Source organism: Chroicocephalus ridibundus, chromosome 4, assembly GCF_963924245.1.
Source record: "Chroicocephalus ridibundus chromosome 4, bChrRid1.1, whole genome shotgun sequence".
NCBI lineage: Eukaryota > Metazoa > Chordata > Aves > Charadriiformes > Laridae > Chroicocephalus > Chroicocephalus ridibundus.
The window spans coordinates 14426151-14445111 of NC_086287.1; positions in this window are offsets into that span (position 1 = coordinate 14426151).

Here is an 18961-nt window from a genome sequence, read left to right on the forward strand (position 1 = left end):
ATACAGAACACAAATACGTAGGAAAACTACACTAGCTCTGCTGTTAACAGAAAACTTGCTTTTCTCAAGGATTTTATGGTTATGCTTTTCAACTCGGAAACGAACAGGCCAAACCCCTCATCCTGCTAAGGAGATTTGGTGGCAATATAAAGTGCACTTTTAGACGAGACAGAGGTTTCCGCATAGAGCATCCAGTGTCCAAGGAGACTTGGTGCCAGCCATCCTACAGCCCCCTCAAAGGAGGAAGATACGATGTGACAGGAGCAGGCGTGATGTGAAACATGGCCAGTCTTCCTTTAACACCAACAATTTGAAGTAGGTTAATTTTGGAGGCTGATTTTTTTGGACAGGAGAGGTTCTGAATTGCAGAAATACAATAATCTCCTTCCATTAGTTCTGAGGTATAGACTGGGACTTAGCAACATCGATTTTGTTACTTACATGCTGTCAACATGAAATGTGTAAACAAATACTTTTAAAATACTAACCAAACTCCCAGACAGTTCACAGGCACATTCGGAAACAGTGAGAAAATTTTAAAAAAAGTCCAGAGGAGTTGCTGAGAAAGCGGGATAAAATTGTCAAAAGATGACTTTACTTGAAAAGAAAGCTCTGCATGAAGTTTGAAGGCATAAGTAAAAGCTGAGGGCACAGCAAGCTCAGGAAAAGATGCCATCAATTAATTCTTTAAACAAGGAAGGCTTCTAAACTTTTCTAGATGAGCCCCATCAGGAGACGGAACAGGGCAAACACAACCCATCTTTACTGCCTTGCAGGGATGTAGGGAAAGAGACGGTCATTCAAGTGTCTTGGGTCTGGGACACTACAAGCACACGGGCACACGCAATTTCTGTGCCCAGCAGCAGAGGTAAGGGCACCCACCGGGCACCTACGCACACACGCGTGCAACTCACCCCCAGAACGGCTCTGCTCTTCACCCGACCTCTTTGTACTAGCAACAGCCCTTCCCAGGAGCGAGAAGAGCCCCCAGCCCAGAGTAAGGGAGCAGCCAGGGGCGTCTTCATGGAGGAGAAACAACCCTCCAAACCTCCCACCTGCTCCAAAATAGGATAAATGTGTTTTAGCTGCATTGGCTTCAGATGAATTAGAAAAATAAGGAATAATTAAAACTGACTTTAAATCAGTAAAGCAAAGAGCTATGATTACATGAATATATATGGACAATAGATCTGCTACAAAAGGGCCTGTTTCAAAGTCCATAAGGAAAGCTATTTCAAATAGGATTCTTCACAGCAGCATTCCCTTTTATAGCACAAGAAGAGATGTGCGGCTGTATTTAGGATATCCAAGCAGAAAGCCCAGAAGCAGAGTAAGAACCAAAGAGTTTTTATGTCAACAGAAAGGTATACTTTTTTCTCCTCTCCTTTCTTCTTCTTTACACAAACACATTATGCAGTGCCGAAAAAAAAAGAGAAGGAAATGAAAAGAAAATGGATCAGTTGAAGCCTCCAGGAAAGATAACCTTCAAAGGAAATTTAGCGGAAAATTGAAGAAAATAGAAGCTGAGATTTCTCTTATACCTCATGGCTACAGAAATAGATAAGTAGGAGAAAAGGCTGCAAGCAGTATTGCTCCTTTTTGTGACAAGAGAGAAAGCCCCAGATATATTCAATCAATTCCAAAGGGAGAAAGATAATGAGAAATTAGAAATACCCATGAATAGGTTTGAAGTCTACTGCTTCTGGACACACATCATTGACAAGAACATGCAATTTCGACACAGATGAGAGAGAGCGGGAATCAAATGATCCATATGTGACACACTTAAAAACTCATAGAAACACCCAAGCAAACTTTTAGAAGTTACCAATGTTATCAAACCTCCATTAGGCTTTCAGAAACTTTTCCCTTTTATTAGAGATCTATCTGTGAATAAGTAAAAAAAACCTATTACTTCATCTAAAACCCAACACTCCTGAGATCGTGGCATCTGAGTATAGCTACACAAACGACCAAAAATCAACGCTTCCTTCCATCAATTTGTTGCTGCCTGCACGGGAGAGGGAGAATCTGGAAAAGGAAAAAATCATGGGAAAAATCTGAGGCAGAAACATTTAACATTAATATTTCAGTTTGAAATTAAGAGCGATTCCAAGAGACAGAGGTTGTTTTGTTTTGGGTGGGTTGGGGTTGTTTTTGTTTGTTTGGTGGGGTTTTTTAGCAGAATACAGGCTGATCACTGGGTGAGCAGAGAGATTGGGTCAAGAACTCCGGTGTTCCCTTGGCTATCCCATCTTGATTTAGCATCAGGGAGAGACATCAGCATTTTCTTTATGGTTTCTGGGCTTAATTAATTTGCTTGTTACAGTGGTGTGTCCCTGAAGTGGGGGAAGCCTGCTGGAGGGTGAAGAAGGCAGAGAAAAAAACGTTGAGATTGCCTTCTTTAAAATGAGGGGGGAGGAGGAGGGATTAGCAGAGCCCAGAAAACAGGCGCTGCTGGTTTGTGCAAATATCCTGCCCCCGCCCCCTGCCTGAGACCAAACTGTCCCACCGCTGGGCAGCCTCTGGTACTTGCAGAATTAAAGTTCATCCCAACAGCAGGAATCTTAACAAACCGTAGCCATGGAAACAAGGCACTCCTACCAAAAAAAAATAAAAAAAAGCTTTTCTGCAACATCAAGGGACTTGTTGGTTACACCTCATTTTCTTTCATGCATTTCCACTGTAAACAAGAAAAATGAAGCACCTGCAGTTTTAAGATGACATTTGCAAATGACCTGAATCCTTCAAAACAGTCAGGTAAGGCACCCAGTTGGAGAAATAGTGGGCACTCCTCCCGTTGTCCAGCTTCCTTCCACAGATCCCGGCCTGTGATCAACGTTGTCAGCAGTCTCGCAAAACAAATAAATCTTTAAACAATAAGCTACAGATTAAAAGCCTGAGAGCCTCCCCTGTGGCCCATGCAGAAATAAGAGCATTACAGAGAGGGCTGGAGACCGGTGGTGCAGAAAGTTAAGCCACCGAAGACATGAGTTCATATTTGATGCATGGGTAGAGGTGAAACGGGCTTACGGCCCTCAAACACTTCAGGGATTTGTTCTTGCTGCAGCGCTCGCGCCGTAGCTGTTTCCTGATGATCAGTCTAAGGACTGGAATAATGGATGTGCCGTGGGCAGAAATAACTGAGGCTCAACAGCCGCGTTGTCTGGAAATCTGCACTCAGTACCTGCTTTGTCTGTTGTCAAAAGTACCATAAAGGACCTGTCATCTTGGTCTTTAAACGCCAGCTACCCTGGTGAGATTAGTGTAATACTAAACCTAGAGTGGATCATTTCTACCGCTGACCAGTGAAAGATGTGTATTGCCCTTTCTCCTTATTTCTTGCAGAATCAGATAAAGTGTCTGCATCGGCTGGTAACCATCCCTCTCAAGAGCGCAACTATATATTCCCCAGGACATCCAGAGGTATATAAGCAGCACAAGGACACGTGCTGTAGGGGACGGTGTGTATGTAAAGTAAGGTGTGCTGTCCCTGACTTTGCAAAATTAGAAAGGGAAAACGCAGGCAGTCCACGCATAGCTGCCATTGATGGGAAACAGATTCCACGCCAGCGTGATTAGAAAAGAATTTCCAAAAAACAGGGGAGTCAGTTGTCTTCTTCAAGAAGCTGCTGTTTCTACTGACAGCACACACAGCAAAAGGGAGAACCACAAGTCATTTTGGCAGCGGCCAGCCCTACACCATGACCTCGCCCAGCTCCAAGCACAGGAGAGGAGAAACCCAACCAGAGCCAGCGGCCAGGAGCAGCAGCGCTCTCCGTTTCTTTCATACGCACAGACGGCACCATCACGCACAGCCCAGTCCTCAGGGGAACCCACCGTCACATCCACTGACTCCAGAGCTGCTGCTGCTCAGGACCTCAGGTGCATTTGCCTGGTGACATAAGAATAATTTCATTTAAAATGTACTAACATCTCAAATCCAACTGGCTATGAAAAAGGAACACTGTCACAGGACTCCTACCTTGTATGAGGCATCGGATCAGTAATACCAGGTTCCTTTCTATTAAAAACAAGGCAAAAAAAATAGAGCCAACAATGTGGGTGCATAAATGGATTTTCCCCTACAGCTGACACTGAATCTAAATTAAACTAAATTGTTTTCATAATTTGCAACCTCTGGTTTCTCCATAATTACAATGTTGTGAAATGAGCAGGAACAGCTAGTATATACCCACAGGGAAGAATTACATTTAGTGACCCTATAATGATCCAGGATGAAGAAGATGCAATAAAGGAACCCACGGTATTCATTAATGAATAAGGTCAGTAAGAAAGTAGGAAGCTAGAGTTAATGAATGTATATAGGATTTTGATGTAGAAGCTGCAGGCAGAAGTAGCCAACAGTTTTATTCTAGCCATGGTCTTACTCATAAAACACTTCGTTAGAGACAATCATCTTCTAAAAAATCCCCAAACTCTCCCCATCTGCAGAATGCTGGACAAAAAACTATTTAAAAATATTTTGCCTTTAAAATGCAATGTAAAGAGATGTTATTAGCTATTACAGATGAAATATTACAGATTCTGCTAAAAGCTAATCTTAACCTCATCTGATTGCAGAATTGCTGCTTCCATCGGTTTTTCCCTTGCACTGCTGAAGTGTCTTTCTGTTGACCATCAAAATATAAACAATTTCTCAGTGATACTGTGTTCTGCTTTTTTCACCTGCTGTTATTCTGGAGCTATTCAGTGTTTATTAAAAAAAAAAAGTATAAACAATCCACTAACACAGGTGACTGGAAAATTACAGAATTACAGAAAGTTATAAGGAATTTCCCTTCCTACACACAGTCTTCCCTTGTTTCTTTCTCACAATCCTTTGCTCCGTGGAGAACGAGAATATACATAACACTGGATAAAGACAAGGTCAAAATCATCTGAAACTTATATTATGGTATCACTCAGATAACCCAGTCGTAACTGATGGCACAGCATATTGTGGTCCAAACATGTCTAGCACATGTTACGTACATACCACCCCTGTCTCCATAAGCTCATCTGACAATCTAGATAAGACTCAAACCACAATTTTACGGTGGGAAGAGCGCATCTAGTTAACACAGTATTCTGGCTCAAGCACAATTTGAGGGGTACCTCGTGGGAAAGGCAAGTTCCCCTTTGCCACCATAGTTTGCACTAATTAAATTGCGGTTGCACGTTTGCACCTGTGACTGATCTGTACCAACAATAATTTTGATTTGTGTTCACGCTTTGACATGCAGGTACAAAAGCAGAGAATAAGCTTTAGCCTGTGCCAGCATCATTAAAGAATGCAATATTTCATACGTGCGAACTCTATCCTGCCTACTTAACACTCCTACCTTACAGGATTAAATATACACTTGCTTCTAGTGAATAATTGCATCTGGTATCAAAAACTTGACGGTGTACTCTAACTGCCTGATAAAACCTAAGAGAAGGATGAGCATCATAGCCGCTGTTTTCTTACAAGTCCATCGCTGAGCAACTACATGGGAAAAACTTCTCCTTACCCTCAGGGACTAGGCATCCACCCGTGTTCTGAGCTGCTAGAAAAGACTAATTAAGAAAATAGTATTTTAAAGGCTTTTCAAAAAAATCTTATTTTTAGAAAATTATTCTTAGAAAATTTTCCTTCATTATTAAAAGTAATGTTCTGTTGATACAAAACCGTATTAAAAGCAGCAAACAACTGGATTAACACACATTTTCATTGTGTGCTAAATCTCCTCACTGATAACTAAAGAGAGTAAGACTTCTTTTAGAAAAGTTGAAAGCACAGGCCTTTCTTAGAGTCAGAGCTACCAACAGAAGTTAATAAGTATCTCCGAGACTCATTTAATCTCTCAGCAATCTGCTAGATGAAGGATTGCGAGGCCATTTATTTTGCAAAATCCCATTAGTTATTGATAAACTCTTTTAGACGAATGGTAATTTTGAATGATTCACCTGAACAAAATAACGCGCCCACACTTTCAAAATGCCATTGGGGTGAGGTCAGGCAGAGAATGAATCTGCCAGTGCAAATGAGTGCATTTGTCTCCTGCCAGGGTCCTTCACTTTGGGCACAAAAAGTATTTCCATTAATGGCTTGACAGAGATCGAGAAAATGGATTGATTTTTCATTTTCAGGAAGATTTCAAGGAATTTAGAATAATAGATCCTTTTAAAAAGCTTCAGATGCTCTGAGAGTACGTGAGCCTGTGCACGCAGGGGGAATTGCACCGCCCTGTGGGTTTTACTGATGTAGGAGAATAAAGGACCCCCCTTCTCTCAGCTATATATTGGTACATTATGTACAGTTGTGAACGTTTGCGGAAGTAAACATACTGTACCTGGGTTTCAAAATACAACACAGTCCTTGGCAGAGACCTCTAATCCCCTTTGGATGAGGGCTGCAATGCTTTTATCTAGAAACAGGCTTTGCAGAACAAATCAACCATTATACCCTCCCGAAACACACTCCTAAACCAAAACAATCTTATTCATTTAAAATTCAACCCTGCATTAAACCCTCTTTAGCAAATTTGCAAGTGGTACCAAAGGTTGGTTCTAAGGATATCCACTAAGGCCCTGGGACTAACTGCTATTACAGCCATGGGTAGTACCAGCAGATATTACAATAAATGCATCAGAGGGAGAACCATTTATGACCTGCCCATTGCCCTCAGATCCATTCCTCCTTGTCCTTCTCTTGTGGGGAGCAACAGCCCAGCCCCAGCTGACCCCGAGCCTCTCGGGCTCCACGTTTCAAGAATCCATCTTGCTTATATTGCTAAGAAGCTCTAAGCTAAGAAGCTCCAACTGGGACACCAGCAAGCCTCCTTGCCACTTCAGGACCAGCCTCTAGCAAATGGCAACCTTCCCTGTCTGCCTTATTGATGATCTGAGGTGCTAGTTCCAAATCTAGCACTGAAGAAACTTGAATTAACACTCAGTTACAGCATTGCTGACGTTGCAGTGTAGCTATGCATGAGCTTATATTTCCTTGGATGCAAACTGCAGGGCAGAGATGATCATCAGTCAGCAGTTACAGATCCTGTTTTCATCCCACACCTCAAATTCTGCATGGAGAGAACTAACACAAGACCCATTTCTCTAAGCAGCTGCTTAACTTATGAAGGCTGAGGTTTAGTGGAACTTCAAAGAGACAGGTATCTTTTGCGCAGTCATAAGCACCAGAATTTATTTCAGGCACAGGAACATAACATCTATACAGCAGTCAAACAAAAACGCACTGGATTGCCATTGCGCAATCTACGCAGTTTGGCTGGATTTTGAAGTGGTTACATGGAGCTCATCTACGTGAATGGCACCATTTCAACATACTTTTCAGATGACTGAACTTCACTTGATAATCTATAATGTTAGAGCTACAACACATTTAAGACTGTCACCAAAAAACACAGAGACAAGTGACTGTAATACCTGCAATTGCTTGCATCACCCAGGAAAACTTTCATCACGATACAGACCCGCTCCACAACAGGACCCTGTTGTCACTGTCATTCACGCTCTTGGTGTAGCAGTGGTTTAGAGCAGAAGCCTTCATGAATGAGCACTGCCAGGAGTTTAGTATCAGCATCATTTCTTTAGATGTCATTGTATTTCCAAGATCCCAATTCATCAAATGCAATTTCAGGTTATTTTAAAATCTATTGCGTACTGCAAAACATGAAGTTAAAAAGCCACACCTGGAATCCAAATAACTGCAGTGATCAGGCACAACATATTCTAGGCTCACAAAGTATATATTCCCTTGCTTTGGAAAGATTTGGGCACTTAATTAGTGGAGGACAGTGCCACTAAAGGATTCCTGAACAATTCCACGATACTAATCTTTTTTACGAAGATAGTTATAGGATAATATCATACAAAGCTGAATAAATTAACTTCCCCAAAAGCTTATCATAATCTAATCAAGCAGAATCAGATAGACCTTTCAGGGGCCATTTAAGAGTTCTTTGGAGAAACACTTGACTCCACTGCTCTTCCCCTTTTCAATGACTACAAAGTCCTTCTGTCTTTCCTTGATCAAAGTATGTCAATTTGCAGATTCTCTTTACAATAGCAAGATCTGATCCTCTAAACTTCTCTAAATCAGCTTGGTTTTTTGCAATCTGAAGCAATCGAAGCTTGATGCAATATACTGAAGCACACAATCATAGAATAGTTTGGGTTAGAAGGGACCTTTAAAGGTCATCTAGTCCAACCCCCCTGCAGTGAGCAGGGACATCAGCTAGAAAAGGTTGCTCAGAGCCACGTCCAACCTGACCTTGACTGTTTCCAGGGGTGAAGCACCTACCACCTCTCTGGGCAACCTGTTCTAGTGTTTCACCACCCTCATTGTAAAACATTTCTTCCTTATATCTACCCTAAATCTACTCTCTTTCAGTTTAAAACCAGTATCCCGTGTCTTAACTCTGCAAGTCCTATTAAAAAATTTGTCCTTGTCTTTCTTAGAAGCCCCCTTTAAGTACTGAAAGGCCACTATAAGGTCTCCCTGGAGCCTTCTCTTCTTCAGACTGAACAACCCAACTCTCTCAGCTTGTCCTCATAGCAGAGGTGTTCTGTCCCTCTGATAATTTTTGTGGCCCTCGCACAAGACCTGCTCCAATAAGTCCATGTCTTTCCTGTGCTGATGACTCCAGAGCTGGACGCAGTTCTCCAGGTAGGGTCTCACCGGAGTGGAGTGTAGGGACAGAATCGCCTCCCTTGACCTGCTGACCATGCTTCTTTAGATGCAGCCCAGCATATGGCTGGCTTTCTGAGCTGAAAGCACACATCACCAGCTCATGTCCAGCTTTTGCCAATCTCCTCAGCCCCCGGCCTGTCTTGATATCAGGGTACCCCCAACCCATGCTCAGGACCTTGCACTTGGCTTTTTTGAACCTCATGGGGTTCACATGGGCCCAATTCTAGAGTCTGGCCAGGTCTCTCTAAATGGCATCCCATTCCTCAGACGTGTCAACCACCCCACTCAGCTTGGAGTCATCTGCAAATTTGCTGAGGGTGCACTCGATCCCACTGTCGATGTCATTGATGAAGATATCAAACAGTACTGGTCCCAGTACAGACCCCTGAGGGACATCGCTCATCACTGATCTCCATCTGGACACTAAGTTGTTGACCACTACTCTCTGGACGTGACAATCCAGCCCATCCATGAACAGTCCACCCATCAAATCCCTCTCTCTCCAATTTCGAGAGAGGGATGTCGGGGCGGGGGGGGGGGGGGAGGGGGCAGTGTCAAAGGCCTTACAGAAGTCCTTATAGATGACATCTGTAGCTCTTCGCTTATCCACTGATATAGTGACTCCAAGATAGAAGGCCGCTTGGTTAGTCAGGCAGGACTAGCCCTTGGTGAAGCCATGCTGGCTGTCTCGAATCACCTCCCTGTCCTCCAAGTACCATAGCTTCTAGGAGGATCTGTTTCATGATCTTCCCAGGCACAGAGGTGAGGTTGACAGGTATCTTTCACTAGATCAGGTTGCTCAAAGCCCCAGCCAGCCTGACCTTGAACACTTCCAACCATACAACTTCTCTGGGCAACCAGCTCCAGTGTCTCGCCACCCTCACAAGCAGAGGCAATTCCCTCAGCCTGTACCTGTGTGCCATGTGCCCCAGCCCCCCGATCTCGAAGGCCCTGGGCTGGGCCCACACCCCATGTCAGTGTCTTTCTGGACCAGGGAGACCAGGAAAGGACAGAGGAGTCGAGATGCAGTCACCAAAGCACCAAACAAGAAAAGAGGAAAGCATTTTTACAGTTATTTGCTTGGGTGAGTGGTGGTGGGTTTGGTTTTTTTTAAATAGGGGGAAGAAATAGGGGATGGGAAAGAAGGGCTCACACCAGCCATGGCAATCAACATAGTAATTGTTGATGCCAGGAGATGGAATGAATGAGCCTGGAGGATGGCCAAGTGCGGAGGCTGGACCTCCCAGCTAATGGCACGCACTGGGCCAGGTGCTCCTGCGACATCTCTGCCATGGCATCATAGAGGGGAGCCCTGGCACGGCATAGTGGTGCCAGGGGAGCCATGTGGGAGGTGGATCCACTTCCATTAGTTGTTCGTGATCTTCAGATGGATCCACCTCCATGGGCTCCACACCACCAGACAGTTAGTACAGCTACTTGCCCATTTATTGACTAGGAAGAAAGTGGGGACTGTTGACCGGGTTTTCAGAAGCAGAACAGCAACTGAGCTTTTGTACAGAACTTTTCACCAACAGATCTCAGAACACTTCACAAAGGTGGCTGCACATCTCCACTTCGCAGTTATGAGAATAAGGCCCCAAGGTGATTTCCTGGACATATGAGAAAAACTGTGGAAGTCTGTGTGATTTTCAAGACCTAGGCCCATGTACCATCCATTAAATACTGCTATAAAGATCAGTTACAAGCTTTAGAAAACATGGTTGCCCCAATTACAAGCCCCAATTATAAACCCCAATAATTTCCAAGAAAACTGGTAATTCAAAAATACATGGGTAACAAAAAAGCAAAGGTTAAACAAGATTTGCAGCTTCATTATCTATGTGCTTTAATATATATAACTTGGGAAGTTAGGGATTACTTTATGCTTCCAGAAATATAAGAATATATTTGTTAGGGCTTGCCTCTTCATGCTCTACAGTAACACATGAGGAATTAGCTGGAACACACACAATTCCTGAATTTTCACTTAATTAACAAATGCATTCCATAGTCTCACATGATCTGTATTTTCCATAAATAATAAGCTTAGCTGATTGACTGATAAATGTCTTCATCTGCTTTTAGCATCTGCATGCTGCAAGAACAGGTTTCTTTGGCATTCCATACCTCTCTCAAAGTGACAGTGTTTCTACGGCAACGTTCACATTTATTAAGGCTGGATATAGTATCACTGCTGAACTTGTGCGCCTGAAGTGTAAGTGAGAACAGGCGTAGGAAAAAAACACCTGTTCTTACTTATGGAGCAGGCATACAAACCCTGGAATAATTATATCTCGTGTTAAAGATGCATTAACATAGCGTTACATGCTTTAAAATACAAGCACTGAAGTATTGACAGGTCAAACACCTTAAGGTTTTAATAGCTTATTTTCTTGCACCTTTATAAAAGAAAGTTTAATATGGCATTATGGCATTAAAAAAAAATAATCTCATATGGGAATCCAAGGCAATTCCTCCTAATTTGAGAAAAGGTTTCCATGATGGAAACATTTATATTATATAAGTAAACTACAAGAAACAAACAGGATTTTTTAATCACCTTGTTGGTCTCTACACATTAGAAAGTTAGGAGAGATATAGCCACATGCATCATGGGACAATGCAGTATGGCACAGGGAGCCAGCTACCACACGTAGGGTGAAATCACTCTTCTGAGACAACTGCTACCAAGCCTGTGTCAGATGAACCAGAAAAGCAGAATGCTCCTGCAACAGGGTTTTTACTGGCAGGTAGGTGCTCTCTGAGCAGGTGAACACCTGTCTGAATGCAACCTAGTAAACCAGGGAAGACTGGATTTACAGAAACAGGGGTTTTAAGAGCGGGTGCAGCCAGCGAATAAGTAGAGATGAAGGGTGAGCTACAGGATCCTTGAGGATGACCACATTTCAAAGAACCACATCTACTGTAGAATAAGAATTCACTCTTTCTCCTTAGGAAAATAATACATGTCAATATGGATCCAATTGTAAGGAGCCAGTGAACGCCATCACTTTCTACACGGTGACAACATCAGCTATACTAACCAAATAAACTGGGACACTTGCCTTCCAGGCTGGTATCAAATCTGTGCGTAACACACAGTAAATTAAGTGGAGCATTTCAAATTGCAGTTTTCAGATATTAGAATATCGTAAACAAGCAGAGATGCTGCTTAAGACCTAATAGATCGAAGCCTGGAGCATAGCTGCCATCTGGCACAAAGAACTGTACACTTGGTCTTTGTGACAAGATGTCTCATCATGTAGAGTGGCCTCCTACTGACAGGCACAGGAACAGCCTGAAAGATGTCAGAGCATGGGATAAGCTCTAGCACAGGCACGTACTTCTCTGCCAGCAGCCACTGAATGAGGTAGGAATGACATAGATAAGTTAACTGTTGAATCACAGAATCTTCAGAGTTGGATGGGACCTCTAGAGATCATCTAGTCCAACTCCCCTGCTAAAGCAGGATTGCCTAGAGCACATTACTCAGGGCTGCATCCAGGCGGGTCTTGAAAATCTCCAGAGAAGGGGACTCCACAACCTCCCCGGGCAGCCTGTTCCAGTGCTCTGTCACCCTCACCGTAAAGAAGTTTTTCCGTGTATTTGAATGGAACTTCCTATGTTCCAGCTTGCGCCCGTTACCCCTCGTCCTGTCACTGGGAACCATTGAAAAGAGTCTGGCACCATCCTCCTTCAACCCGCCCTTTAGATACTTGTAAACATTAATAAGGTCTCCCCTCAGCCTTCTCTTCTCCAGGCTAAAGAGTCCCAGCTCTTTCAGCCTTTCCTCATAAGGGAGATGCTCCAGTCCCATAATCATCTTAGTTGCCCTTCGCTGGACTCGCTCCAGTAGTTCCCTGTCCCTCCTGAACTGGGGAGCCCAAAACTGGACGCAGTATTCCAGTTGTGGCCTCACCAGTGCAGAGCAGAGGGGGAGAATGACCTCCTTCGACTTGCTGGCCACAGTCTTCCCTATGCAGCCCAGGATTCCATTGGCCTTTTTGGCAACAAGGGCACATTGTTGGCTCATGGATAATTTACTGTCTACCAGGACCCCAAGTGAAGTGAAGCTTGGACACCAACTTGGAGATCAGCTTTGATTTGGTGTGACCTGTTGCCATTCTGGTACCGCGTGTCCAGGCTCAGTCCTAACTAGGAATGAAGCTGGCACCAGGTCCCAGTCCCAGGTGCACATCACACAGACCTAAGAGCTGGAGGTCCTCGCAGCCACGTTGCAAGTGAGGCACCGAGACAGTGCTCTGGTTCCCAACTTCAGCGTGTGTCCCACCAGGAGTTCAAGTGCATACTGCAAGACTACAGCTATAGACGCAAAGCAGATTCACACCTAAACCCATGCACTACATTATTAAAACAGATGAATCCAGTGGGTTTTCATTGTGCCCACAGGTCCCACATTCTTCTGTTTTACAGGTAAAAAAGAGAATACTTTGCAACAAGCTGGGAAACCTCTGAAGTGACAATGCTACCCTCCAGAGTCTGAAGGGGTTTATGCATGCCTGCACCCTTCATTCACTCTTCCTGGCCTCAAAAAAGAATCTACTGCTACATGCTATATGCTTCTGCATATGAACAACCCTTTCGCGTGTTTCAGCAGGCACAGCTCAAAGAGGAAACTGGCCCCCTAGCACCACTGAATTCAATGGATATTGGAAAGAATGACAGAATCGCATCTGAAAACCAATTAAAAGCAGGGATGCCTATGCAACACGTCATGTTAGTTTTGGACAGTACATGAGATCTAGAGTTGTCAGCCACGTAAGTATTTAAAATCAAGGAAGGAAAAAAGTAAAGGTCATAGGCAATCTCATCTAGAGTGAAGTTTCTACACATTAATAAAATATTTACGATTTCTTATATAAAGTATAACCTAAGGACAACTAAGTAGAAGTAATTATTTATTCTTGCGTCTGAATATGAGTAACAGCAAAGTTATTCTAAAAGATCAGACTAAAAACTCATTGCTGAATTTTGAAATTCAAATTATCATTTCTGTAAAAGAAAATGGTTTCCTAACATTTCTAAATACAGGAGTTACATGACATTTCCAAAATTCGGAAGCAATTAAAATTCGAAGCATGATAAAATTTTTACAACTCTTTATGGTACTGTAAGATCTTAGAAAGAAGAGACCACATTTTTAATGAAAAGATGCTAGTGTGACCACCTGTTGTAAAAGTCTAGACCTTTGATCAGATATTACAGGGCAAACATGAAACATCAAACCTGAAAAACGTGAATAACATGTAGGAACAGTGAGAAGCACTATTCTGCTCTTGTGTTGGATAGGCTTAGTTTGTTCTGCTTCCTCCAAATGAAATTACAGTGAAAGAAAGAGCAAAATAGGGGCTTGCAAGCCACATAAACTGCAGATTTTATACCTATGTAAAGTAACTGTTTCTGACAACATCCAAATTCATACAACTCAATTATAAAATGTCTACAACCTATAGCTATAATAATTATGCTAATCTTCCAAAACAAAAGAACTCGCATTTTTGCTAGCAGCTCCATTGTATTCTTGGCAACTGTGGATCATTCTGGTGAAATATATTGCACTGATGCAATCAAAAAATGATACTCAGCGTTTCGAAAAGGTTAAAATTACAAGCTACAGAATACACAAAAAATCAGGCGAAATATCTAGTGAAATAAAATGGATATTTATGGCTTTGCTCAAACAAAAAAATGTACAGGCAAAGTCACAGTTACAATTTCCTGTATTTCACCTATATCCCTCTCTTAATGAACTCATTATCATGTCTTTCAAACAGGAGATCCTCCCTAGGCCAGCTGTACACAGCCAGATCTATCTCATCATGCTTTAGAAAAGTAAAATCTCTAGAGAAAAGGCAGTGTTGAAACAGATGTACTGTATTAGTAATCTGAGCTGTCAGCATCACCAAGCACTGGTTATACATAGCTAGGCAACCTGAAAACATACAAAAAACAACTGAAAGTAACCCCAAGAGTGGACCAAAATTACTCTGTATCGCTTTTATGACGAAACCTGCAGCACATCCTTTACATTCTTCCTCTCAATACTTTTTAAAAAAACCTCTATCAACATTTATTATCAGTTGTGAGACAGCACCCCCTGCTGCAACAACACATGAAAACTTAAAAAACTACCTTAATTTGTGACAGGGTGCAGCTAACTGACAGGTATTACTATGCGGATTACCCAAGATGTGGCTTAACTGGCTGGGTCTCTCCTCAACACTTTCCTCCAGCTGCAGCACTGTGCCAAAAAGCGCACGATGCAGAGCAAACGCCCCTCACGTGAGGCTTCACATTTCTGAGCGCTGTATAAAGGTACCTCTACAGAAACCACTTACAAATCTTTTTAAAGCTCAATATACAAACGAGGTTCCCCTATGGCCTGATTTGTTTTATATTACCTACCTTTGTGTTTTCTTGGGATGACCCCTTCCTCTCCTAGATAACCGAGAGTTGCCTATATCATGCCTGCCACCAGATAATTGTTCCTGTTTCTCATGTATCATCTAAATAAGACAAATATAAATCCTCATTGGGCCCTGAATAAAGAAATCTGGCCCTGACTGGAAGCAGTTCTACATTAGGAGCAGGGGCACAGGAGAAACCAGCTCCCTGCTACGCCAGCACTGCATCACGCAAGGATTTTCAAGAACTTTTAATGGAAAAGCAGCAAGTTTTCTTGCTCCATTTATACCTACTGGGAATTTATTCCCATTCTCATACAAGATTCTGAAATCTCAGGTGTGGAATAACACTACCTTACCCAAGCATAGTGTATGCAATGCATACTTATTGCTGCTCAGAAAATAGATTAGTAACCTCCTTGTACAAAGCTTTGAACTATACAGCATAGCCACAGCTTTCACTGAGTCCTGCTGTAATGAAAAAGCTGTAAGTGGATCCTAAAGTAGGACAGTCTGTTTAAGATGCTCCTTTGTATATGCAGAACAGTTCTCTGGTATCTAGGAAATGTTTTGCACCCCACTGATGTTGATCAGACACTTCAAAAACAATTACTTAAGAGCTCCCGTTCTCCTTAGAATGGCAGATTTTAAAGTGATCAGTGGTGTATCTGTGGTTCTCAGCTCTCCTATTTGCTCACAAATGCTAATCCTCAGGGAACAACAATAATCATACATCAACTTTCCTCCTATTCCCTTTCCCTGTAAGTGGTTGTGGCAGTTGTCGCAAGTCGGTTTTTTTAAGCTGTGACAAGGGAACTGACCACATGGCCCTGCCCAGGAGTGGCTAAAGACGAGTGGACCACCACTTTCAAATGACACCACCTAAGAATCCCGTCTGTGGGCACAGGCAAACACAGAAAATCTCTCTCAGTCATTCTTTAGAAAGAGGTGCTGTGAACTAGAACCAGGCTATTATCTGAGCTACTGAGCAAAAGCTTAGCCAAAACACAATAGGATATACACAAAAGGATAAAATTTCATCTCTGCATTATAGACATGAAATACGCATCTAACTTTTTTAGTGTTCAGGCTACTGAAAAAAATGCACACCACCAATGAAAACTTCTGTACAAGACCAATTCTGCAGGAGAACTACTGAAAAGCACGGCAGATGGAAAACGAATCCTAAAGTCATGGTAGCTTCTGCTGAACAGGTGTTTTCGTGTCCTTGCATAAAGTTCAGACAGCAAAAGATATCATAAATGAAGTTAAATTATGTGCCCCTCCCAGCTAACTACAAGTCACAAGAAATATGGACATCTGCACGTGCCAGGATGTTTTTCTATTCTCCAAGAAGGACGGCACATTGTGACTGAAACAGGGCTTGGATAACAGATACTGCAAGTCATCTTCCTCCTCCAAAAACATCCTTTCCTTAGCCGTGGTACGCAAGTCCATCTCATTCACACCAGTCAGTATACTGGTATATGCAGTTATAACTCAATCTCTTTGGTGTCCTACTAATCACAATGTCTCTGTGAAGAGATGAAACCATTCGCTGGAGTCCTAGGATTTTCTTCTCTCTTGATTTGGCTTAAAGTGATTGGAGAATAAAATGCCCCCCACGCACCCCCAAGCAGCATAGCAATATCCGTGGAATTTCACAGGAGAGCACATACCACATACTCCTATGCTTTTTTCTCCCATCACCCCTCCCAAATTATGAAGCACTAAGCAATTAAGATCACAATCTGATTATCTCTGCGATATCCTTGTGAATCTGGCATAACTTCACAGATGGCAACACAAAACTGCTGTCAGATCATGTAGAGACATAACTTCATTATCAAGGCAGACCGGCATATCCAGAGCTTCAGCTCCTCCTGGTATCATGTGATGCAGGGGTTGCAGCTCTCATTAAAAAGTAAAACAATGGCAGAACCAAAAAGGGATTTCAAAGCATGCAAAACAAACAGCTCACTCAGCAAAACCGTGTGCACCACCTCACTGATTTACTGTATCTAACATTTGCTGGAGTAAAAAAAACTGGACACCCCCCACTATAGCAAGTAAAGGTTTTAAAAATCCCATCATCGCAATAGTGTCAACAATATCTACTATTTATCCTCGAAACATACATTACTGTCACCTGTACATTTCACGACCATATTTGATGCTCACAGAAACGCCCAAGGTAATCAGAGCCTACAGAAGCTACTTCATGTTTTTTTTCTCTACTCAGACAAATTCATGGCAACAGCCATGCTTATCCTAAGACTTTCCTTTTTCTTATTGTATGTAATAAGCGTGAGGTGCGTGCCTGTAAGAAAATGGTAAAATAAACACACCATAGCTTTGGAAGTCGCATATTTCAAATCTAGAATATTTAACAAAATACATAGCCTTAGTGGGTGTACAGACTTGTCTGTACTAGAGGTGTGCACGCTGGAGTACAGTAACACAGACTTTGGTACTGTTAGATACAGCATGGCTTTGATGAATATGGGCTTAAAAAGTAACTACCACCAGCAGACTTCTATTGATTTTATTATTTTTCTGCACTAAAAATTCAGAATTGTGCAGCTGCATCAGTGCAAAGTTTTAGTCGTTAACAGATCTGCCCCATCTTTTACTATGGGCAAGCTACTTTCTTCTAGTACCTAAGCTTAAGGACAGGATTGGAAAGAAAAGTGAACCTAACACTTATCAGAACAGACCAAAGCTGGCAAAAAAGTAGTATTGAGAGGAATAGGTTTATTTATGTGAATGTCATATTTATGAGTGTCACTTATTAGCTCAGTTTTTGCATTGTACTTCTAGGGCTATTGTTTAGCCAGATAAAATACAGAAGCCTAGACTCTTTCATTTTAGAATTTACATGTGTGCTCCTTCCTGTACTTATTCAGAGTAGAAAATAAGTACTTTCATCACTGAGGCCTTACATGTTTTGGGAATCAGCTGTTTGGGATACTAACTCAGTTCTCTGCTGTCCTATTGGAGCAGGGCACAGCTGTTCAACTTCAGCAGCAGGACTTGCTGCCAACTGGAAGAGTACTGTCGGCTCTGGGGACTCTTCTGTAGAATTCATTGCTTACAACAATTTAACAAATTCAGAATTAATACTTAACAGATTCAGCAAGAAGTATTTTCAATCTAGCGGATTTATGTTTTAAACTACTGCTAGTTTGCATAACATTTAGTAGCCAAATGGCGTTAACTCACTTCCATATCCTGACCTGACCGTCACTCACAACTCCTCCTTTTCCGTAATTCCTCAACTTGGTTCAATTCCCTGCAAGATCATAATCAGTCTGAATCCTTCCTTCCTGAGTTTACACACGTGGCTAATGGCTGCATTCACTGAAACCACTGCTTACGTTGCTACGGCTTTAATATTGCACTTGTCTGTCTTTTCTGTATTAACTAAAAAATAAGAACACCACCAGCAATGTTATGTTACTGATGATAATGCTGTTAGGAAAGCATTTCCAAAATGAAGTTTAAGGTTCTACTACTTGCTGGAAAGAGCTGAATTTTGACAATCTCTTTTCTGATATTACAAGTTTGTCTGTGCCAAGTGATTACATTACTAAACCAACCACCTAGAACACCTAGAGCCTTTGATTTAGTTGTCAAATATCTACATTCTCCTAGGTATACCAGAGTATTTCAAGTATTTTAAGAGTCATGATCACAGATTCACACAATTCAGGCCTAGTCACTGTTGTAAACGCTTAAGCTATTACACACTCCCACTTTCTTAGAGTATCAAAATACCCCTGCCAGATATTCAATACTGATCAAACAATACAGAGTTTATAATTTACAGACAAAACAG